The following is a 25,505-nucleotide window of genomic DNA, read 5'->3' on the forward strand; positions in this document are numbered from 1 at the left end:
CTAGCTAGATTACTTACTAAATTCTAAGACTCCAACCTGTTCTGTCCCCGGCAAAAGCAGCATACAGACAGACCCAGACCCTTTGTTTTTCTCCCTCCTCCCAGCTTTTGAAAGTATCTTGTCTCCTCATTGGTCATTTTGGTCAGGTGCCAGCGAGGTTACCTTTAGCTTCTTAACCCTTTACAGGTGAGAGGATTTTTCCTCTGGCTAGGAGGGATTTTAAAGGGGTTTACCCTTCCCTTTATATTTATGACATGTGGTAATAACATAAATAGATTTTAAGGCCCAGAAGGGACTATTATGATCATCTAGTCCAGAGGTGGGCAAACTATGGCCCGCAGGCCACATCCGGACCACGGGACCGTCCTGCTTGGCCCTTGAGCTCCTGGCTGGGGAGGCTACCCCTGGCCCCTCCCCTGCTGTCCCCCCTTCCTCCTCCCCCCCACAGCAATGCCACCACATGGGAAGCGTGGCTGGCTCCAGCTGGGAGGCGTGGCTGCAATCTCCTGCTGCTCTCAGCTGCATGGTAAGGGGGCGGGGAGGTTGGATAAGGGGCAGAGAGTCCCGGGGGCAGCAGTCAGGGGACAGGGAGAAGGGGACAGTTGGATGGGGCGGAGGTTCGGGGGAGGGGGCGGTCAGGGGACAGGGTGCAGGAGGCGTTTGGATAGGCATGGGCGTCTGGTGGTCCTGTCAGGGGGCGGGGAGCGTGGCTGGGGTCAGGGCAGTCAGGAGACAGGGAGCAGTGGGGTTGGATAGGGGGTGGGGTCCTGGGGGGCGGTTAAGGTGGGGGATCCTGGGAGGGGGCAGTCAGTGGAGTGGGGGGGGTGTTGGATGGGTCGGGGGTTCAGAGGGGGGCAGTCAGGAGGTGGAAAGTGGGAGGGGGCGGATAGGGGGCAGGAGCCAGGCTGTTTGGGGAAGCACAGCCTTCCCTATCCAGCTCTCCATACAGTTTTGCACCCCAGTGTGGCCCTCAGGCCAAAAAGTTTGCCCACCCCTGATCTAGTCTGACTTCCTGGATAACTCAGGCCATTGAACCTTCCTCAGTAATTTCTGCATCTAGCCTATAACTGTGTTGTGAGCTATAACACACATACCTCTTTTAAAAGACCTCCAGTCTTGATTTAAAGACTTCAAGAGACAGAGAAAGCACCATGGCCCCAGCTAAATTGTTTCAATGGTTAATTAACCTCTTAAACATTGTGCTTTATTTCAAGTCTGAATTTGTCCAACTTCAGCCTCCAACCACTGGATCTCCTGCCTTCTCCTGTCAGAAATCTCTTTCCCATTACCTGTAGCCTGTGATTAAGTCACGTTTCTTCAATAGATACAGCACCGAGGGTCCTTGCCTTCTTCTTAACCCTTTCCACAAGGCTTTTCCCACAAGCCTGCTCAGACACCTTCCCAGCCTTGCTTTGACATCTACGGTGGAAGTCCCACTGCTAGTCTTGCCCAGTTACCTCCTCACTTTAGTTGAAATGATGACAATGACCTATAAGCAGCTCCTCTTTGTGAGGGAAGGTAGCAGTGCTTACATGTCGTCCCCTTTCCTTGCTGGATGTGGGCCTGTCCTTAAAGGCACAGCACACCCCATTACAAAGTCCATAAAGATTCACTCTTAGAATCATAGGTTTCAGAGTAACAGCCGTGTTAGTCTGTATTCGCAAAAAGAAAAGGAGCACTTGTGGCACCTTAGAGACTAACCAATTTATTTGAGCATAAGCTTTCGTGAGCTACAGCTCACTTCATCGGATGCTCACGAAGCTCACGAAAGCTTATGGTCAAATAAATTGGTTAGTCTCTAAAGTGCCACAAGTACTCCTCTTCTTAGAATCATAGAATCATAGAAGATTAGAGTTGGAAGAGACCTCAGGAGGTCATCTAGTCCAACCCCCTGCTCAAAGCAGGACCAACCTGAGCTAAATCATCCCAGCCAGGGCTTTGTCAAGCGGGCCTTAAAGATCTCTAAGGATGGAGATTCCACCACTTCCCGAGGTAACCCATTCCAGTGCTTCCCCACCCTCCTAGTGAAACAGTTTTTCCTAATATCCAGCATAGACCTCCCCCACTGCAACTTGAGACCATTGCTCCTTGTTCTGTCGTCTGCCACCACTGAGAACAGCCTAGCTCCATCCTCTTTGGACCCCCCCCCCTTTAGGTAGTTGAAGGCTGCTATCAAATCCCCCCTCACTCTTCTCTTCTACAAACTAAATAAGCCCAGTTCCCTCAGCCTCTCCCCGTAAGTCATGTGCTCCAGCCCCCTAATAATTTTTGTTGCCCTCCACTGGACTCTCTCCAATTTGTCCATATCCTTTCTGTAGTGGGGGCCCCAAAATGGATGCAATACTCCACATGTGGCCTCACCAGTGCCGAATAGAGGGGAATAATCACTTCCCTCAATCTGCTGGCAATGCTCCTACTAATGCACCCCAATATGCCATTAGCCTTCTTGGCAACAAGGGCACACTGTTGACTCATATCCAGCTTCTCGTCCACTGTAATCCCCAAGTCCTTTTCTGCAGGACTGCTGTATAGCCAGTTGGTCCCCAGCCTGTAGATGTGCATGGATTATTCCGTCCTAAGTGCACGACTCTGCACTTGTTCTTTTAGTCCAATCCTCCAATTTGTCTAGGTCATTCTGGACCCTATCCCTACCCTCCAGCATGTCTACCACTCCCCCCATCAAGTGTCATCTGCGAACTTGATGAGGGTGCAATCCATCCCATCTTCCATAACATTAATGATGATGTTGAACAAAACCAGTCCCAGGACAGATTCCTACAGCACTCTGCTTGATACTGGCTGCCAACTAGACATCAAGTCGTTGATCACTACCCATTGAGCCCGACGACGTAGCCAGCTTTCTATCCGCCTTGTAGTCCATTCATCCAATCCATACTTTTTTAACTTGCTGGCAAAAATACTGCGGGACACCATATCAAAAGCTTTGCTAGAGTCAAGATATATCACGTCCACTGCTTTCCCCCTATCCACAGAGCCACTTATCTCATCATAGAAGGCAATCAGGTTGGTCAGGCATGACTTGCCCTTGATGAATCCATGTTGACTGTTCCTGATCAACTTGCTCTCCTCCAAGTGCTTCAAAATGGATTCCTTGCGAACATGCTCCACGATTTTTCCAGGGACTGAGGTGAGGCTGACCGGTCTGTAGTTCCCCAGATTCTCCTTTTTAATGATGGGTACTATATTTGCCTTTTCCCAGTCATCCGGGACCTCCCCCAATTGACATGAGTTTTCAAACATAATGGCCAATGGCTCTGCAATCACATCGGCCAACTCCCTCAGCACTCTCAGATGCATTAGATCCGGCCCCATGGACTTGTGCATGTCCACCTTTTCTAAATAGTCCTTAACCTGTTCTTTTACCACTGAGGGCTGGTCACCTCCTCCCCATACTGTGCTGCCCAGTACAGCAGTCTGGGAGCTGACCTTGTCTGTGAAGACCGAGGCAAAAAAAGCATTGAGTACTTCAGCTTTTTCCACATCATGTGTCACTAGGTTGCCTCCCCCATTCACTAAGGGTCCCACACTCTCCCTGATGTTCTTCTTGTTGTTAACATACCTATAGAAACCCTTGTTACCCTTCACATCCCTTGCTAGCTGCAACTCCAATTGTGCTTTGGCCTTCCTGATTACGCCCCTGCATGCTGGAGCAATATTTTTATACTCCTCCCTAGTCATCTGTCCAAATTTCCACTTCTTGTAAGCTTCCTTTTTGTGCTTAAGCTCACCGAAGATTTCTCTGTTAAGCCAAGCTGGTCGCCTGCCATATTTGCTATTCTTTCTGCACATCGGGATGGTTTCTTCCTGCGCCCTCAATAAGGCTTCTTCTATAAAATACAGCCAGCTCTCCTGGACTCCTTTCTCCCTCATATTAGCCCCCCCAGGGGATCCTGCCCATTAGTTCCCTGAGGGAGTCAAAGTCTGCTTTTCTGAAGTTCAGGGTCCATCTATCATCCACTCCCATCTAATTAGGTAAGAGGAACGGACATATTCGCACAGGCCCAAATCAAACCATGGAACCCAATACCATTGAAATTTGCATCCACATTTGAATTTTTAGCTGAGATTCATCTCTGCATGTATGCATAAATCCGCAAAACAGTGTTTGTGTGTCATGTTTAGGAGTGCAGAACTTTCACTGATGACATGCAATATGTGTATTTACAGATTTCCTGAGATGGCAGCTTGCTGTGAGGAGATATAATGTATTTGAATGTATTTTTAGAACTAACAGAAACATATCTTGTACCATTATTAAATAACATGAAATCAATAAGCAACACTAGAAAAAAAAAAAAGAGATAGAGCTTAATGGCTTTGGGAATTTTGTAACACCAAAAGAGACCCAAATATCTGACTCTAGTTACCAATGTGAAGGATAAAATTAATTAAATACATTGTTATGAACTAGTATACCCCCTGTACAACAATAATATAAAAACTGGAGTATTTCAGGGCTTTCAAAAAGTATTCATGCTATCTGTCCCCACTTTAGAAGATTAGTCTCTATTTTGAGCTATATAGTTATCATTTTGCCTCTTTTCCCTCTTAAAACCTTTCTGTGTCCAGTTTATTTCAAATGAGATGAAAGATGTACCACCACCTCTCTCCTCCCACATGTCCACATTTATAGATTTCCATTGTTGGCTAGTAGGAAAGAGTTATTGGTGTATTTTAGTGCTGCTCACGATAATATATTTTTGCAGTAAAATACATGAGTGGCTATTCTCCTAATAATAACTATAGGCTTTTGCTGTGTCATCAGAATGGTAGTGTACCTTGAAAAGAGATGAGGACTATCTGAGACAATGGGAATGTATATCCTCATTGCAGGTGGAAGGCAAGGAAGCAGCTTCAAATTTAGAGATGGGTGAATGAAGGAGTATTCAGTTCTGGACTGGGTGTAGGCTGGGATTCAAATTAAAGACCAAATCAGGGCTAGAGTCCAGTTCTGATTTGACAGAGCTGAAATCTCCCATGCTTGTTTCACAAGACTTTAGCCCCATGAAGTAGAAATCCCACAAACTACTCTAAGTGATCTTGAAAAAATTGTGCCACTATAAATGGAAAGAACTCCCACAAGGGCAGATGTACTTCGGAGATTTGTACCATCCCCTGTTCTTTGGCCTGATCAAAAAACAGAACTCAAAAATATGTCTTGTTTTGAGCTCAGCCTACAACAAGACACAAGGTGTAGGTTTGGACTGAGGGGTCTGAATCTAAAACCTCCCTTCTAACTGCTGCTTTTGGCTCATCTTTCAGTAAAAGTACCTGTGCAGTTCCATGCAAGTTTTGTCCAATATACAACTGCTGTGATTAGGGTTGTGAGATTGTAATGTGCATTTTCCACTGAAAAAGAAAACGGGATTATGTGCTGCATTTGACCGATATGTGGAGCTTAAAAATGACAGAGAATAAGACTTATCAAGAGGCAGGATAAATATAGAATGAGTGATGGAATTTTGCGTTCCTTCATAAATTAAGAAAGGGAGTATGTGGAATGCACAGTGTAAATTTAGTGGTGGTGGTCGGGGGCTTCCTGTTTTTAAAATGTCATGTGTGTACTCCTTCCAGAACTGTTATTTCTCCTCAAAATTTTGTTATTTAAAAAAAGATTATGTTGTAATGTAAAGAAATCTAAAATAGGTAGGTTTCAGAGGAACAGCCGTGTTAGTCTGTATTCGCAAAAAGAAAAGGAGGACTTGTGGCACCTTAGAGACTAACCAATTTATTTGAGCATGAGCTTTCGTGAGCTACAGCTCACTTCATCAGATGTTTACCGTGGAAACTGCAGCAGACTTTATATACACACAGAAATCATGAAACAATACCTCCTCCCACCCCACTGTCCTGCTGGTAATAGCTTATCTAAAGTGATCAACAGGTGGGCCATTTCCAGCACAAATCCAGGTTTTCTCACCCTCCACCCCCCGACACAAATTCACTCTCCTGCTGGTGCTAGCCCATCCAAAGTGACAACTCTTTACATAATCAAGTCGGGCTATTTCCTGCATAGATCAAGGTTTTCTCACATCCCCCCCACCCCCATACACACACAAACTCACTCTCCTGCTGGTAATAGCTCATCTAAACTGACCATTCTCCAGGTTTAAATCCAAGTTAAACCAGAACATCTGGGGTGGGGGGGTAGGAAAAAACAAGAGGAAACAGGCTACCTTGCATAATGACTTAGCCACTCCCAGTCTCTATTTAAGCCTAAATTAATAGTATCCAATTTGCAAATGAATTCCAATTCAGCAGTTTCTCGCTGGAGTCTGGATTTGAAGTTTTTTTGTTTTAAGATAGCGACCTTCATGTCTGTGATTGCGTGACCAGAGAGATTGAAGTGTTCTCCGACTGGTTTATGAATGTTATAATTCTTGACATCTGATTTGTGTCCATTTATTAATAAATTAATTAAAATAATTAAAATTAAAATAATTAATTAAAAATAATCAAGAATTATAACATTCATAAACCAGTCGGAGAACACTTCAATCTCTCTGGTCACGCAATCACAGACATGAAGGTCGCTATCTTAAAACAAAAAAACTTCAAATCCAGACTCCAGCGAGAAACTGCTGAATTGGAATTCATTTGCAAATTGGATACTATTAATTTAGGCTTAAATAGAGACTGGGAGTGGCTAAGTCATTATGCAAGGTAGCCTGTTTCCTCTTGTTTTTTCCTACCCCCCCCCCCCCCAGATGTTCTGGTTTAACTTGGATTTAAACCTGGAGAATGGTCAGTTTAGATGAGCTATTACCAGCAGGAGAGTGAGTTTGTGTGTGTATGGGGGTGGGGGGGATGTGAGAAAACCTTGATCTATGCAGGAAATAGCCCGACTTGATTATGTAAAGAGTTGTCACTTTGGATGGGCTAGCACCAGCAGGAGAGTGAATTTGTGTCGGGGGGTGGAGGGTGAGAAAACCTGGATTTGTGCTGGAAATGGCCCACCTGTTGATCACTTTAGATAAGCTATTACCAGCAGGACAGTGGGGTGGGAGGAGGTATTGTTTCATGATTTCTGTGTGTATATAAAGTCTGCTGCAGTTTCCACGGTAAACATCTGATGAAGTGAGCTGTAGCTCACGAAAGCTCATGCTCAAATAAATTGGTTAGTCTCTAAGGTGCCACAAGTCCTCCTTTTCTTTTTGCTAAAATAGGTAGTGATGGAAAAACAAGAGCATTTGCTTTTTGCAAAAACTGGCTAGAAATGCTTTGATTTTATGGAAAATAGTAATATAGAATATGTTTTGTTTTCCCAGTTCCCTCCATTCATTTTTAACTCAAACTGAAATAATAACTTCTTTGGGCCCTTTAAGTAGCCTTTGCTGTGCTTCTAGAACTAGCAGAAGAATAAAATAGAAACAACCCGAGAAGCCCAGCATAACAAAAATGTATATAAGAGAATACATAAGGCCTACCAGCTATGCATATAATAACACCAACGCCAATTGTACATTTGTACTTTTAGGGCATGCACCAAAACTAATATTAACGCTGCAAAAAAAATTATATAAATCATACTGGCACTGGTTTTGTATGCGCTTATCTTACGCTCTTAGCTTTCTGACACACGTACACAAACTGCACTAAAAGGGGAACATAAAAAAAGTTTAGATTCAGATCAGATAAGCAACCAAAAGACAGAAGGCTTATCCTAAACTTAACAAATCTACAGTACAGAAGGCACCCTTTCAGCCCTGAGGCCCTGTCTCCCAACTTCAGAGAATTCTTTCCTGGGTATCTGGCTGGTGAATCTTGCCCATATGCTCAGGGTTCAGCTGTTCACCATATTTGGGGTCAGGAAGGAATTTTCCTCCAGGGCAGATTGGAAGAGGCCCTGGGGGTTTTTCGCCTTCCTCTGTAGCATGGGGCATGGGTCACTTGCTGGAGGATTCTCTGCACCTTGAAGTCTTTAAACCATGATTTGAGGACTTCAATAGCTCAGACATAGGTGAGAGGTTTATCGCAGGAGTGGGTGGGTGAGATTTTGTGGCCTGCATTGTGCAGGAGGTCAGACTAGATGATAATAATGATCCCTTCTGACCTTAACATCCATGAAACGCAGATGTACCATGAGCCTTGACAGCCTGCTGATACTAAGGATGCTGGCAACGGAGGGTGGCCTGCTGCCCCGACAGCCCCTCTTGGGATGTGTAGCATGGGTGGCGGGTATCATAGGCTGGGGGAGGCGGTGCCCCAGGCGTGGTCCCACCTGTTAGGATATAGATATTCAGGCCTGTCTGTAAAGGCCTGTACTTTAAGAATTTAGGTGTATTCTTATCACTTGGCTAGTTAGAGGTATAAAAGAAAGAATCAAAATCACTGTCTGCCAGTGTAAGGTCCTTCTCTTACCGTGACAGTCTGAAGCCGTGTTCTTAGGCTAAGGCCTTTGGTTAAGCAGCAGAGGCAGCCATAAGCTAGGAAGCGAACGGTCACATCCTCACATTCCAAACTAGTCACATTGAAATAAGGTGCTATTGGGCTGTCAGGCACTATCAGGACAGGATTGTATTCCTATCACCTCCAGAGAAAGGGAAGTGCCTAGAAAATGTAAAAGGAAACTTAGTTTGATAGCATCCTGTCTGGCAAGAACTCACTTATCAATAGCTGGGATGTGAAATCCTCACTTCTGTATTGTTTTGTCATTATAGTTCCCACTTTGCTATTGTTTGTCTGTATAATCTCTGTCTGGTTCTGTGATTGTTTCTGTCTGCTGTATAATTAATTTTGCTGGGTGTAATCTAATTATTGTGGTGGGATATAATTGGTTAGCTAATCATGTTACAATATGTTAGGATTGGTTAGTTAAATTTCAGTAGAATGATTGGTTAAGGTATAGCTAAGAATATTACTATATAAATTAGGGGCAAACAGGAAGTAAGTTGGGATTCGAAAATAAGGAAAAAGGAACTTGTATTTAAGCTTGCTGGAAGTTCACCCCAATAAACATTGAATTGTTTGCACCTTCGGACTTCGGGTATTGTTGCTCTCTGTTCATGCGAGAAGGACCAGGGAAGTGGGAGAGTGAAGGAATAAGCTCTCTAACACCACCTGTGCTTCATCCCCAGGTCTCTTCCTGCTTCCTGCTCTGCAGTTCCCCATGCAGTGGCCTGGGCTCGGGCTGGGGGGATGCTGTCCACCCTCCCAGCGCTCTGGGGCTGTGGAGGCTGGGGTTGTGCTGCCGACCCTGCTGTCGCTCCTTGGCTGGGGCCGCACCATCCGCTCTCCTGGCGCTGGGGACATTAGCCTCGGGTGGGAGCTAGCACCCACGGTGGTGGGGGGAGGCTCTGGGCTCCAGTGGGGGTGGTTGCAGAAGGGGCGGGGTCTCGGGCAGAAAGGGCGGGGGTGGGGGCTAGCCTCCCTCAGCCCATGGTTCACACACCACCCATGATGTGTAGGAACCTGCCTACTTTTCCCAGCCAATCTGAAGTCTAGTAGGTGACGTAAGACAGCGGAGCTGGCCACCTCTTCTCTTGAAGATTTCAGTGGGGGCTCCCTCAGAAGATATGAAAGGCAAACAGCGGAATGCCTGTTGAACAGAGGGAGGGAAGATCACATTCTTCTCAGTGGCTTCTGACTTTTGGTCCAGAAACTGGTTCAAAAATCAATAATACCTTCTGTATCAACACAAAGAATTTACAGCCTATGGCTTCACAGAGATCTGGCTAGGCACCAGGAGTTCCATTAACTTCAGTGAGGGTTTTACCTGCATGGAGCTTGTCAAGGTTCCTCCCCCACTCTGAACTCTAGGGTACAGATGTGGGACCTGCATGAAAACCTCATAAGCTTACTTTTACCTGCTTAGGTTAAAACTTCCCCAAAGGTACAAATTAATTTTATCCTTTGCCGTTGGAATTTCCACTGCCACCACCAAACTTTAACTGGGTTTACTGGGAAATGTAGTTTGGACACGTCTTTCCCCCCAAAATCCTCCCAACCCTTGCACCCCACTTCCTGGGGAAGGTTTGGTAAAAATCCTCACCAATTTGATAGGTGACCACAGACCCAAACCCTTGGATCTTAGGGCAATGAAAAAGCATTCAGTTTTCTTACAAGAAGACTTTTAATAGAAGTAAAGGAATCACCTCTGTAAAATCAGGATGGTAGATACCTTACAGGGTAGTTAGATTCAAAACATAGAGAATCCCTCTAGGCAAAACCTTAAGTTACAAAAAAGACACACAGACAGCGATAGTCATTCTATTCAGCACAGCTATTTTCTCAGCCATTTAAAGAAATCATAATCTAACACATACCTAGCTAGATTACTTACTAAAAGTTCTAAGACTCCATTCCTGTTCTGTCCCTGGCAAAAGCAGCATACAGACAGACCCAGACCCTTTGTTTCTCTCCCTCCTCCCATCTTTTGAAAGTATCTTGTCTCTTCATTGGTCATTTTGGTCAGATGCCAGTGAGGTTACCTTTAGCTTCTTAACCCTTTACAGGTGAGAGGATTTTTCCTCTGGCTAGGAGGGATTTTAAAAGGGGTTTACCCTTCCCTTTATATTTATGACAGAGCTCATTACAGGATCAGGGCCTAAAACAGAGGTGCCATATAAATTCAAAATCCTTTTACATTTCACATAGGACAAGCCATTATTTAGTTATAAAATAATCAACAAACCAGACATCAGCATGCTAAAATAAAATCAAAGAAAAGTATAGCTTCTGACCCTGCAAGGTCTGTGTCATAAGACACCCTTTTCATTTTACTGTGTTTCATTTACTCCAGGGTTTGCCATGAGACTTTGAGAATAAGAAGAAAACCATAGTTTCCCTATATTAACGCAGGGTCTACTAGTTTTATTATTTTCAATATTTATAATAAGAGGCGATGTAAAACTAGTGTGCTGCTTGGATTATTATACTTTACCTTCCACCCAGACCATAGTATTCCATTGCTCACTCACAGCAATTCAATGACATGAAATAACCTTCTATTACTAAGAGTGTATGTGACTTAATAGTTACAGAAATTATTTACAAAATAAAAACAAACAGATCACTCTCCCTTCTCTTTGGGGAAATGCATCTAGCATAGTCTGTATGCAATGCATCCATAAATTACATACCTTAAAGTATGAACAAAATCATAAAACTAAAAATATGGCCTCAAATGTGAATAAATACCCAGGGAAGATAAATCTCCTTTCCAGCCCTCTCTTTGACCCCACTGCAAAAGCTCCCTTACCGTGTGTGAGAGCAGAGAAATGCAATTTCAGCATTTTATTCCAGAGCAATATATCTACCAGTGCCAGCTCCATGCAGAAAACATGAACTTCATCCTAAAAGGCTTTCAGTGTTTAAAATCACTTGGGAAGAATTGTCAAAAACACAGTGAACCAAATTCTAATTGCACTGACTCACCCTGGCTTTGACAAACAAAACAATTTGGTTTGAATTTCAAAACCGTTCTCATCAAAATCCTTGGGAAAAGAGAGTGCATGTATTTAATGCTTCTTTTTGAATCTCAAAGACAGAGTCAGAGTTTGGTGGTGAGCCTGGAATGAATTAAAGAATTCTTCCAGTCAGATGTGAATCTATATATAGCAACCATCTCTTTTCAAAAGCAAAAGCTGAATTATAATTTTAAGAAATGGCATTTGAGGCGTGATGGGCAAACCTCAAAAGTTGAAAAATTCAGTCTAGATAAAGATCTACATTTCAAATGCTTGGCTGAAGCTTATCCAAACTAACAGGAATGCCCTCCTGCAACCTTCCTTCTCAGCCCTTACCTTTGATCTGGGAAGGAATCCCTTTCCCATCTGACTGCAATAGCGCTTCGGGAAGGCAGCCTGCCAGCTATCCTATGCAGAGAATTTATTTAGGAGGTAGGCTCTGCAACCTTTGCTGATAGCTTTATTCCTTTTGACACAGGGCAGGTTCTCTTACCTCACAATCCTCTGAGAGGAGTGGTTCTGTACTTCATCTTCCCATATGACCTCTTCTCAGAAAAGAAGGAAAATCTGGCACCCTCTCCATGCTAGTGAGAGTGTTTGTGTACATCTTCCCCCCCCAGCAGCATTTTTTCCTTAGGTGGGAGGCTCCATAGCCTTTCCCTCAGTTTCAGCAGGTGGAAGGGCTGGATTTGATTCTGCTCATTTTAAATTTTGTACTTCTGGGTAGAGATGCCCCAAAATGTAAAATGTGCCCTTTGGTGCATTGCTATAAGGGCCAGATCCTCAACTCCCGGAGCTCAATTTGAGACAATAGAGCCACGTTGCACCAGCTGAGGATCTGGCCCAGAACAATTAATAGAACAGCTAATGGTTTAAAAGTATACTGTGTGTCTGTCCGGTGCGGGGGACAGTGTTTTAATCAGGCCAAGTCATCTAAAGTAGATAGCTAACTTTGGACTTTCTGGGCAGGGAAGAGATAAGAATCAAGGTTTATTTTCAATTGTTTAAAGAAATGCTAAATCAATTCTGTCATCAGAGGAATCATTTTAGAGCAATTCACCAAGCCAGGATAATGAATGAGCCTTTCTTTCATGGCATTCCTAAAGGAGGCATTATCCCAAATGATATGGTTACTGAATATGAACATTTATAAAGGGACAGTCATTATGTGAATTATGCATTTTACATAATTTATTTTGACTTACAGTGTATAGCACCACGTTTATCTTTTCACATTCAGTAATAAAAAAGGCATCAATTATAACCCTTCTATCACAGAACAAATGTCTGTTTCTGAAATTGCCATGCTCAATCAAATATATAATTATACATTGAAGGATACAGGGCAATCTTAACTTGGTGTAATAAAGAAACACTCAAAAATACATGCTTAAATGAAGCTTCTTAGCATGAAAGGTGAAACTAAAACCACAGCATCTAAGCAGATCTCCTCTGCCGTCTAGCGCTTGATGGCTGTTGTCTGAAACATCGCTATTGCTAAGTATGTAAATCCACTCAGAACTGGGGATCAGTACACTTGCTGCAATGTTTTAAAATGAATACATGAAAAATTACTTTCACATTCCTGCAAACACAATTCATTTTTTGTAGAGGCTAATCCGGTTTTCATAGCTGAATACCTGTACATTAGCTGTGAAGCATAGAATGCATCAAAGGAATAAGAACCATACAAATTGTAACAAACAGAGCTGCAGTTTTAAAGAATTAATACCGTGTAAAAGGAGGTCCAGAGGTATAAGAGGTAAAGCAATTTAGAGCCACTTCTACAGGTTATTACAAGAGCAATGTGCTATTTAGGAATTAAAACATACGAGGCCGGGGTCTGCATCAGCATGACTGATGCGACAGCCATTGGCCAATTGCTGTGACTTGGTCTGAAAGTTATTGCACAGGTTTCTGCAAATTAAAGTTCAAACTCCGAATTACTACAAATATCGTTTGTCTGCATTGTGTGAAGGGAACTAATGTATTAGTTTGTTGCTCACATGCAAGTTCTGGATCCTGGTTCAGGATTTTTCTTTCTTTCTTTTTTTCCATTTTTAGTATTGCCCTTTTAGTTTGTTTTGAGTATCCCTTAGATTACTCTGGATTAGAAGAAACAAAACAGAATTTAATAATAATTAATAAATAATTCTCAAATCACAAAGGGAATCATTCCACTGACTTCAGTGGGCTTGGATCAGGCCCTGGAAGGCAACACTCAGGGTATGTCTATGCTGCAGCCAAGGGTGTAATTTCCTGCTCTGACAGATGTACCCACACTAGCTTTGATTGAGCTAGCATGCTAAAAAGAGCAGTGTAGCTGTGGGTACACAGGTTAGCCACCCAAATACAATCCCACCCAATCCCCACACAAATCAACAAATTCCAACAAAGTTGACAACTTTTCACAAAGTAAAATTGTATTTGTAAAAAAACTATTTTTGACCCCAAAAAACCCCAATAACAACAACAAAAAATGTCACTTGAAAAATTTCAATCTGTCCTAGTATGGATATGTTATGTTATTCCCACATTAAAGGTGGGTCTTAGAGGAATTAAGGAAACTAAAAAAAGGAGGGTGTAAAGAAAAGCATTAAGTAATTGCTACAGGAATGACTATGGAAATGAGATTATGGAATGTTTGTATGGATGTGACTATCCTAGCGCTTGGGTTAAGCCTCCGAGCATGTCATTCAATAGAACTGAACATACTCAAAATTGTCAGCATGGCTCGATTAGGAGCCATTCTATCAGGGAGTGGGAGTGGAAAATGAAGCCAGAGGCTGTCCCAGAATAGCTCACAGTGAGGGGAACCTCATCCCTGAAGATCCCCAAAATTAAGCAAGTGATGAGGGCATATAGCCTTCAAAATGCACAGTCTCCCTACTCTACTGCCTCCCAACCAGATTGGGAAATGCCAGGAAAACTCTGTAAGGAGAACCTCAGAGATTTCCTCCTTTCTTACCCCTGGGTAATATGGATTCAAGTACAATAAAAGAGAGATGAAACTATTTACATGATACCAAAAATAGAATTTTGACATTATAATTTCTAATAGCTGTGGAGTGGCAAGAGGGGAGTAATTTATGTAACCTACGTCATAAAGATACTCTGATACCATTGTGACAGGTGCTACATAAAATAGATAGGTATTCTAGTACATGGAGTTTCATTATGGTTATGTAAGTAGGGCTGGTACTGCTGCCTAATATTAAGGTTGCCTGACATCCATTTATAAGACCCTGCTTTCAGTTGCTTATAACTTTGCCAAACTTTAACCATTTGGAGTGAAATTTTCCATGCCAGCTGTCTGCCTCAGGCTGAATGTTGTTGGAAAATTTTAGCCTAAACAATTTAGCCATTTCTGAGAATGAGTCTAGGAATAAATACACTGTTTTGTCCATGTAAAAAAAAATTGAGAAGCTTTATTGCCCCCCCACCCATGCTTTAGAGCAGAGATTTGAAATTTGGCAAGGGGATGGCCTTTGTGTCAGGAATGTGCCTTTTGCCTGTGAAAATCCACCCAAATGCAGCCAAGTTATAAGCCTTTGAAAAACTGCACTTCACACATGCTCGCTAGAGACTTGATAGTTAGTCAGCTACAAATCTTCAAAGATGCTCTGCTCACTGAGCATGCTTGACCCTCTCACAACTCCCAATGTGGATAAGACAGTGCATGCCCCATCCCTACAGAACGACTGAAAAAGCTCCAGCCAAGGACTACAGGGGCATAGAAGGAATTTTCCTGTTATTGCTGCTCATGCTGGGGTTGGGGCCAGGCACCAGGAGTAAGAGCAAGGAGCCTGTCTCTCCTGTGCACTCAATGACCCCCTCTCCCCCCGCAAATCCCTTACTGGTACCCAGGCAGCATGGAGGAGGAAGCCATTTGATTCAAATGAAGAGCAGACAAAAGATGGAAGCTGGAGCAGGGAAAGGAGTAGAATGGGACAAGGAGACTGGTGAGACTAAGACTGAAGGGGGGAGAGGAAATGTGACTGAGAACTGGAGGTGGGGGAAGGTAGGCTGGGACAGACAGGGCAGGGTGACTGAAACTTGATGGAAAAAGAGACTGGAACTATGAACCAATCAGGGAGGATATGGTGGGGGGGGTTGGAGGGAAAAAGAGAGATATCTGACAAGGATCTGGCATTTGGGGAGAGAACGGGAACAGGCTGAGCAAAGACAAGGAGACAGAGAGGGAATGGGCAGGGAGGAAGAGACTGAGATTGGATGAGAAGACTGGGTACCAGTAGATGGGGAGAGAAAGATCAGACAGAACTAGGAGTGGGGAACTGCAATTGGCTGAGCAAGGGCACTGGGTGTGGGGAACAGACTGGACAGCAAGCTCAGAAGGGGTGACTAGGCCTGACTAGGCAAAAAGAATGGGACTGGGATGAGAAGTCTGAGGGAGTGAAGACCGGGACTGGGTAGGCAAGGAGAATGGGATGGGAAAGAGACAGGATTGGGACAGGGAGAGACTGGAGGGGATGGGGCATAAAGCTCAAGCTTGGGGGAAAGGGGTAGATGAGCCTGTGCCCACTAGAGCACACACCTCTCCAAAGCTTGGAATGGAACCCAAGATTCCTGAGTCTCAGCATTCCTCTGCTGTCAGGAAATATCTGAAACTTACTAGCAAAGTGTGTGTCTCATTCCCCTCTAGTGCTCAGCCACCCAGAGGAGGACAACAAACTACTGCTATCAGTCACTCCACTAGCTCAAGTGTCAGAGGTCTGTGTGAGAATCTATAGGTTTCAACCCAGCTCATGACCCATGTGGGTGTCAATATGATGCCACGTGATGAAACTTCTATATTTTTCAGTTTGCTTTTTAAAAAGCCAGTGTAATTACATACAAAAAGCTATGTTAGGAGAATATTATTAAGGTTAAAAGTCAAGCACTGAAAATAAAGGAAATGCCAGCATTAATGTTGCCTGTGACAGCTTCATTTGGCCCCCTTGTGTATATGCATTATGATACAGTTTTAAATTACATATTCACATACTATTTTTTCCACAGGACTCCTTCCTCATTCAGTACACTTGGTGGACCGACTCTGGGGGTGAATCAAGTAAAGGAGATTGCTGTCTGTACGACCAATGCTTCTGTATAAAGCTTATCCAGGGTAAACTTATAAATTGTTTGCCCTCTATAACACTGATAGAGAGGAGTACTTGTAGCACCTTAGAGAAAATCATGGCCTACGTGTCTCAAATGGGGCACCCAAATTTAGTGGATACTTTTGACCTTAATTTCTCTGTGCCTCAGCTCCCTCTATGTAAAATGGGGGTAATGATAGCCTCTCCCATCACAGGGGTTTTGTGAAGATAAATTCAGGAACGTTTGTGAAGCTCTCAAATACTATAGTGATGAGGGCTATAGAAAATCCTATGAGGAAATTAATAATTCTGTATTCAGAGCAGGATTTGAATGGTGTACAGTAAATAAGGCATGGGGCCACACATCGAACAATGACAATACTACAAAATATTGAATAGCTGCTCATTAATTAAGCACTGTCCATCCAGTGCACTGAAAAAATATGTAATCCTGTAATTAAAGATTGTATCGTAATTAAGGCCCTACTTGAATCGCAGGATGATTGTCCAAAAATTGAGGCTGAGTTGTGGACAAGCCATGTAAAATTGCGGAAAAGTAGTAATGAACCTTTTTACTTGAGGTAATAAGGTCCTTATTACTTTTCGGTGATTTTCCACTGCCGGCCGCCCAGGGCTCTCAGGTTAGCACTGCGCACAGCAAGGCTCCTGCTGTCACAATTGCAGTGATTGCCCAATATTGCGGGATCCACAATATCGTGAATTAAGTAGGGCCTTAATCATAATGTACATGCACACAGGGGCTTTATTATGGTTGCATGGGCAACCTTATTTCTGTCTTCTCATAACTTCTTAGTGCTTGATTTTGCAACCCCAATACTGTGCTGTTAAATATAATTACACACAAAAAACCCTATGTTAAGTTTGCTTAAATGATCAAGTGTTCATTTCTGAGCTTAGTCTTGTTTGTGCAATGCTTTTCATTGCCTTATCCTCTGTATTTGGAACTTTTTGTCTAGCTATGCAAATCTTTGCAGACTGACCTTGATGAATAGTAGGAGTTTGTATCATTAGTTCAGTAATTGTTTGGATCACATGCCAAAAACATCCCCAGAAGTATTTAACATTCACTCAGAAGACAGAGTTGTTTGTTCACAATTTAAGATCAGGACAAAGTAACTTCTTGGAGCCAAGAGAACATTCTGCTGATCTTGCCTTGGAAGTAGCTAGCTAGACATCAATAACAACTAACTGATACAGAAGGGAATGGGCTGATTCCAGAATTCCATTGGGTGCTGAGTTTGGAGTAACATATATATATATATATCAGAACCAAAGCGAAGTGGTAATAAAAGGGTTCCTGTGACTTTAGACATCACAAACAATCTTCCCTTTTACTTCCCTTAACACTGGCTGCCTGAGAAGATTGCTGTTGTTGTTGCTGCTATCTTTTGTTTTGCAACCTATTCTAAAGTAAATTGCATTCTGGGAACTGCATCATTTGTTGCTTTTCAGGATTGTTTGCTTTGGGTGCCTACTTCTGAAAATAGAAGTAAATTTAATTTCTAACCTTGATGTGTACTGCACATTGTAGCCAAGCAGGAGAGAACACTGGAGAGAATCTAAAAGACAAGAGCCATCCAAGAAGGATTATAAGATTATATTCTCAAATCTGTAACAGGATAGATGTAAGAAGAAATTTGCATTATTTTCTCATTTACATCTACAGTCACTAGAATAAATCATCTAGACACACATTTAATTCCTCAGACCACACCTGATGTAGGAAATAGTGTAATAAAAGAACTCTCTCAGAATTTGCATATGTGGGGTTGAACCTATGCTCAGTGAACCTATACATGTGTGAGTGGTAGGGAAACAAATTTCCCTTTCTACCACCTTCCCTCCCCACCCCGCCCACAAGTCCTGTGGCCAACCAGGAGCTGCTTCAGCCCCTGACATTACTTAGAGCTGGCCTCCTAGCTTACCTAAATTGCACTGGTATGTAATGGCCTTTTGAAGCTGTTGTACTGAGAAACTGCTGGATCACGGAATGTACCAGCCGTGCTGCATCCTGCCTCTGGCATGCTGTCTCTGCTGATGGAGTGGGAAGGGGTGGCACTGAGCCAGCTATGCTACTTTTACACCAGCTGATTCCCTACACTGACTCTAATGGGAACAGAGGAAAGTCAGCATTGAGCCCTTTTGAAATCTTACCCTAGAAATCCACACCTCTCTTGATCAGCTGAAGCCAGTTCTGCTTCTGCTGCCACCAGCTATTGGAGATTCTCTTTTAGCAGGTGTCATAGGATTACTGCTTTCGCAACCAAGAGTCCACCAGCTCTGCCAAGGATGGAATTCTCACAGACTAAATAGGACTTACAGGATAGAAGCAATTCACTGCTTCTACCTAGTGGACTACAAGAAGACTTATACAGCACTTCCAGTGACTGCTGGAGTTACGCTGAGGAAATGCCAATGAGATATTGCATAGAAACTACACAGTCCTGCACCAGTAGAATCAGAGTTTTGGAGAGGGCTTTGAGATATGCCACTTTCTCAATATAAACTGTAGCCTGAACGTACTTAGTACTCTTCATATTATTTCAAAGACAGTGACAGTGTGCTATTGCTCCCATAGCACACCACTCAATGTTGAACTCCTTCAGAGCTCTAGGGACACTAAAAACAATGTTAAAAGAAAAGGAGGACTTGTGGCACCTTAGAGACTAACTCATTTATTTAAGCATAAGCTTTCGTGAGCTACAGCTCACGTCATTGGATGCATCTACTGAATGCATCCAATGAAGTGAGCTGTAGCTCACGAAAGCTTATGCTCAAATAAATTTGTTCGTCTCTAAGGTGCCACGAGTCCTCCTTTTCTTTTTGCAGATACAGACTAACACGGCTGCTACTCTAAAAACAATGTTGTAATTGTACTAAAAGGGTAATCTATTTAGCTGAGAGAAGGTGGAGAATGGGTTCATTTTTTGAGGCCAGATGAGACATAAGAAGGTTCCAGACTGGCTACAGTCAGTGAGAGAGACTGTTTGTGTACTTGTTATAGGCATGTTGTCACTGCTCTCCAGTGGGAAAAACAGATTCATACTGTGTCATGCAGTGCTGATCCCCTGTCTAGCTGTCAGATCTGCTAAGTGTTATGCTGGGGAATCCATTCTCTGTAATAAGTATTACAAGACAGCCAGGCAAACCCAGTTAGATACTAAGAAATACTGAAACTTTAAAATCTTTTTATTTTCTGACCTGTGGGAAACTGGAAATCTTGCTGAATTAAGACTCCAGCTGTATTGTCCTTGTCCACACGGACCTGACTCCAAATGCAACATAGTTGAGTAATTAAATGCTAGTTTGAAGCAAGAAAATACTACGACTATCACTTCAAATTGCTGTGTAACATTGGGAAAAAATAATTTCCCTATCTCTGTACAGTGTGAGAATTATCTATTAATGGTCACAGTAAAGTCTAACTATAACAGATGCTAAAATACCTAATGCACTCATTATCCCAAGACACTCAGTGATTAACTATGCACATTCCTTTTGTTATGCAAAAGAATGCAGCAGCTTTATTGTACATTACAGGAACTCAAAGGCAATAAAAATAAGCAAGTCTTTCAGTTAACGTACTATATCAAACTTTCTAAGGAAATGTAAACTGCCATTTAATAAGCTTTGCAGAAATTATGCACTCAGACTGAGAACATGATGCATATTTTATCCTGCTGTTACTAGTCTATACAAGAAGCCTAATAGGGAACAAGTTGTTCTGGACCCTCTTATTTACTGTGTTCAATATTATTGCTGAGTATATCTGCATGCCCAAATATTATCCCTTCAATCAGTGAGTCCTGTAAAACCCAGCACTCCATATAGCTCTATTAAAAATATGAATAGAAACAGAATTACCTTAAAGTAATATTTAGGGTCTGACTAAGGCAAGTTAGAACTTTCATTCTGTTTTTCATTCACACAGTTGTTCTTAGGTATTTCAAGATTCTACAACTTAAAAATAGTTGAATCCGTTAAAAACCCCATAACAGTAAGATGAGAAATTGTGTAACAAGTTTCAGTTCAGTCTGGACTAGATTTTCTTGGTCAAATGATATATTTCTGAATGTTGCTTTAGATAGTCAAAATGCTCATAGCCTCTTAACTACTGTCATGTTAAAGGAAAAGGAGTATTTGTGGCACCTTAGAGACTAACCAATTTATTTGAGCATAAGCTTTCGTGAGCTACAGCTCACTTCACCAGCTGCAACGCAGCATCACGAAAGCTTATGCTCAAATAAATTGGTTAGTCTCTAAGGTGCCACAAGTACTGCTTTTCTTTTTGCGAATACAGACTAACATGGCTGCTACTCTGAAACCTGTCATGTTAAAGTGCCACAGAAACAAAAAAAACAAAACAACAAAGCAATCATCATACAAACATCACATAACAATGAAGTCTATCAGACAGTGACTACAGCAGATGGATAATCACTACAAGGGCTTTGCTTTGTATTAGAGCTGCAATTAGGGCTGTGAGAAAACAGAAAAAAAATTGCAAAGCATGTAGGCCTTTTCTTGTTCCTAGAATTTTGCTTTTCTGTGAATTTTAGCAATAATGGCGGTTTGAACAGTATATGAACAATGCTATGTCCACTTTTGCAGAACCGCTCAATCATGTGACGCAAACACTAGGCCTGTAATAATGGCATCAGCACAACAGATACAAGGTAAAAGGGAAAGACTGTGGCCAATGGTAAGTCAACTGTTCTTATTATTTTTATTGTTGTTGTTATTATTTTATTATTATTATTACTTGAATTGTGGCATGATTGTCAAATAATTGCAGCTGAGTTGTGGACAAGACATGGAAAATCGCAGAAAAGTAATAATGGACCCCTATTAATTGCGGTAATTTGGAGAAGCCAGGGAAGATATGTTTGTTTAAGAAAAATTTGCTGGAACAATATACACATTCAAGTATGATGTTGTGCCTGCTAATTTTTTTAAACCAGACAGTTTGCTGCAACTATATTACAGTCATTAATGAATGGGCCTGACAGCCCAAGCCCCAGCCACTATCAGCTCTGATAAACTGAGTTCTTCTGTATTAATGGGGAAAAACGTGTGTTGCAAACCTCAAAATGTATGCAAAATTGTGGACTGTACAAAGTAACATAATTAAAATCAAAACTGGTGGAAGCCTAATATTGCAGGATCTGCAATTTTCACACTATCACACATTAAATTGGGCCTTACTTATATATAGTTTTATATTACAATATGACCTAGAGGCCCCTAATAAGATTGGGGCCATATTATACTAGATGCTGTACATAGTAAGAGACAGTCCCTTGTTGAAGAGCTTACAGGCTAAATAGACAAAACACACAAAGGGTGGGAGAAAGAAAGTATTATTCACCTTTAACAGATGGGGAACTGTGACATGTATATTAAGGGCTAAATCCTCAGCTGGTGTAAACTGGAGCTCAGTGGACATATACCACTTTATCAAACTGAGGATATGGCCTTACATACTTTCCTCAAGGTTACAGAGGCAGTCTGGTGGTGCCATGAATTGAATCTGTATCACCTGAGACTCAATTCAGTGTTTTAACCACAAACCCAACCATCCTCTATTAATGCAGAAGGAGAAGCAGACTTCAAAATACAATAATTCCTGTAACTCCTGTTTTACAAAGCACCTGGCATAACCCATGCCACCCTCACTTCTGCGCTGCTGCTGGTGATGGTGCTGCCTTTGGAGCTGGGCTCTCAGCTAGCGGCCACTGCTCTCCGGCTGCCCAACTCTGTGAAATTTGGTCTCCCCTACAATAGCTGGATTTCATGGGGGAGCTCAGATTTCACGGCCCATGGCACATTTTTCACAGCAGTGAAATTGGTAGGGCCCTAGCTATGACTATTTCACACCATTCTATTTGCAATATTAAATTCATCCCCAAACAGAAGTTTCCATTCAGATTCCATGCATAATAAAAGTAATGGGTTTTATTTTAATTCATTTCCAAATACAAAACTAATTCTTAATATGAAAAAGGAAACCCAGAAGACTGGCACTCTTAGTATGAGAGGCACAGCTCTACTTTATTTCCTGGCAAAACCTACAGAGCAAGGATTATGGATGGGAAGCTGGAGATAAAAGACGAATTCATGAGCTATATGCAGAAACAAGGGGCATGGAAATCTCTTACTCCCATGCTTGCTGGCAAGGAACTGACCTGACCTATTCTGACAATAATCAGACTAGGCACCAATGGGATACAGAGGGGCTGCTCAAGGAGAACAGCTAAAGAATCAGCCACTTCTTAGATAATTTCCTCTACAGATACATCACCTCTCTTTTCCCATTGCTCTCATCACAGAATATGTCAGTGTGGGGGAGGTGGTGGAATGAGGATCATGCGCTGGTTGTTCTGAGTTCTCACACATCTCTCTCCACTAGGCAAGTGGTATCTTCACCCCACAGGAACCTGAAATCCATTCCTGAACTGTCAGCTAGGGAATCATTGTTGGGGGCCACACTGGCCCACTTAGTCCATCTGGATGAGTGACAGACAGGAAAGAACCTGTTAATAAGAACATAAGAATAGATCATATTGGATCGGACCAAAGGTCCATTTAGCCTAGTATCCTGTCTTCTGACAGTGGCTAATACCAGGTGCCCCAGAGGGAATGAACAGAACAGGTAATCATCAAGTGATCCATTCCCTGTTCCCACTGACTGCACCTGTGGGCAGATTTACAGGAATGCTCACAGAAAGCATCCAAGGAAGCCTTTGGGAAGTGCCTCTGAGGAGACATGAGAGAGGAGCTCAGAGAGCACTTCAGCATACACAGCTCTGCCACTCCATAGAGTTCCATACCATGAAACCAGGCAGGGCCAGGACTTGGCCCAGAGGGAGAGAAAACTGTAAGGGGCAAATGAACAAAATACTTTAGCACTGAGAAATGTAATACTGATGCAAATGCAAAAAACAGCAGCAGAGATGGCAGATACAGAAAAGACAGCAATTGCAGGATAGGCCAGAAAGATCAGTGCCTGAGCCAACAGCAGGAACTGTAGTGATATCACTAAAGGCATAGGGAGCATTACTAATATGTTTCTGAAATTGTGTTTATGAATGAGCTTGAGTCTACCATAGGGATTCATATTATCGATGAATTGTAAGTTGGGTTATAAGGCAAGAGGAGTTGATGCTTCCTAGGCATTTCAGTATTCATAGACGTCATGGAGAGAGACGCAGTGCTGTGGAATCATCCTTTACTATAAGGCATTACAGGCAAAAACTGTTCAGTTAACTGAATACAACCCATCTTCAAAATACCTGATAAAACTTAAAACAATGCTGTGTTGCAGATGCCAGTGAAAGGCGATATACTTTGAGCTAGAGAGAATCCTTCATTTAACCAGTGAAAGAAATAGCTTAGTGTTTTCTGCTCCTAACCATAAAATATTGCCATGTGACAATGGCCAGGAACATAAGTGAGAGACTTCGACCTGCTGTCATATTTTTGTGAAACTCATTTATCTTGACTCCTTTAGAATATCACTCACTGAACACCTGCCCTTACGTCTAAATCTGCCTCCTGAAAAACAGTAGCAAATAAAAAATTATGTAACAGTGTCTCACATACAGAATGCCTAAATGTCAGAAAGGTTCCAAAATGGCTGCCAACTTCATTAATATAGCTGCCTCTCAATGGGTTCGGCTAGTGTTTGCTCATTTTCCTGTGCTTTCAAATGTTACAAAACCCAATAAAAGCATGATGGAAACTACTGTGACATTCACAGATTCACTTCTTTAGAAGTTTTCACAGTGAATGGGAAATTTTTACAAGCACATTTGCTGAAACCAAATCCAAACAAACAACATGCAAATTGGGAAAGGAGCACATTAATAACCAGATCACGAAAGGGAGAGCTTTTTCTTGGGTTCTTCATTCAAATTTTGGAAACTGTCTCAGGAACAAACTGTGCATGGACATTTTCTTCTGTTGCTTGACAGGAAATGGGGAAACATGTACACCGTTCCTGAACTAAATGTATAACTGTGAGGACACTGTTCTCAAAAGAATGTATAAATGAAGTTATTTTGTTTTGTACTTCCAGCTTTGTCTATTAACCACAAAATCATATCTTCACTATGTTTCAAAAAAACTATACTTATGGGGCCTCCTCTCACGTACATAAGTGTAAATCTGGATTCTCCTCTCATTTTCATCAACTGTAAATTAATTTCACCAGTCCATAGTGTTACAGTAGTGTAAAACCAGAATAAGTTAAGGGAAAATCAGACTGATAAAGATGTGTAGATTTTCTAAAGAATTGGGAAGAATGTAAATCTTACCTCTTCTATGTACAGATAGAAGGGTTTGTTTTTTTACTATTTATAGTTAAGCAAATCAACAGCTTATTGCTAACTGAAACATTTTTAATGTACTATACAAATTAACCATTCATGGGAGCAGATTCTAATCTACGTAACCAGTACATTGGTGTAAACCCATATTAACTAAAAGTAAATAGAGTTGCTCCTGCTTTATACAGATGTAAATGAGATCAGAATCTTGTTGATTTTGTCTATATAATACATGGCTTACCAATGACATAATTAAAACATTCATAATGCCAGAGTTAGGAAATGTCTAAATAAACTATTTTCTTTAGCAGGGAAACAGATGAAGAGGCTGGGGAAAATACTTATAGGAAAATGATAAGTATTAAAATCTTTTCTATCTACCAAACTTCTACTCTCCATATTAATATTTGTCATCCAAAGGTACAGTATCAGCTCTAGAGAAGAAATTACAAAAAGCATGGTTAAATATGTTCATTATTAATTACAGCACATAACTTATTTTCAGGGGAGGTCTGGAAACAGTTTAAGTTTAACAACTCTGTGTTTTCAAGTTCAGCAGTTATCATTGACTTTATATCACAAGTTCCTCAAGATTCTAGTTTCTTAAATTGTAAGTGAGAAGACAGAAT

At 42.0% G+C, this 25,505-nt stretch overlaps 1 protein-coding gene across 7 annotated transcripts in view; it reads right to left on the reverse strand.

The window, feature by feature from the left end:
* TMEM117 (transmembrane protein 117) overlaps positions 1–25,505 on the reverse strand; it is a 359,218-nt gene that overhangs the window by 75,642 nt on the left and 258,071 nt on the right. Inside the window, exon 7 of one of the 7 annotated variants that reach the window (XR_012156789.1) lies at positions 22,851–23,055. The exons of the other annotated variants lie outside the window; for them this stretch is intronic. The gene's annotated coding sequence lies outside the window, so the exon portion shown is untranslated. The remainder of the gene's footprint in view (positions 1–22,850; positions 23,056–25,505) is intronic. 7 annotated transcript variants of the gene reach the window in all.

The sequence above is a fragment of the Lepidochelys kempii genome, chromosome 1, assembly GCF_965140265.1.
Source record: "Lepidochelys kempii isolate rLepKem1 chromosome 1, rLepKem1.hap2, whole genome shotgun sequence".
Taxonomy (NCBI): Eukaryota; Metazoa; Chordata; order Testudines; family Cheloniidae; genus Lepidochelys; species Lepidochelys kempii.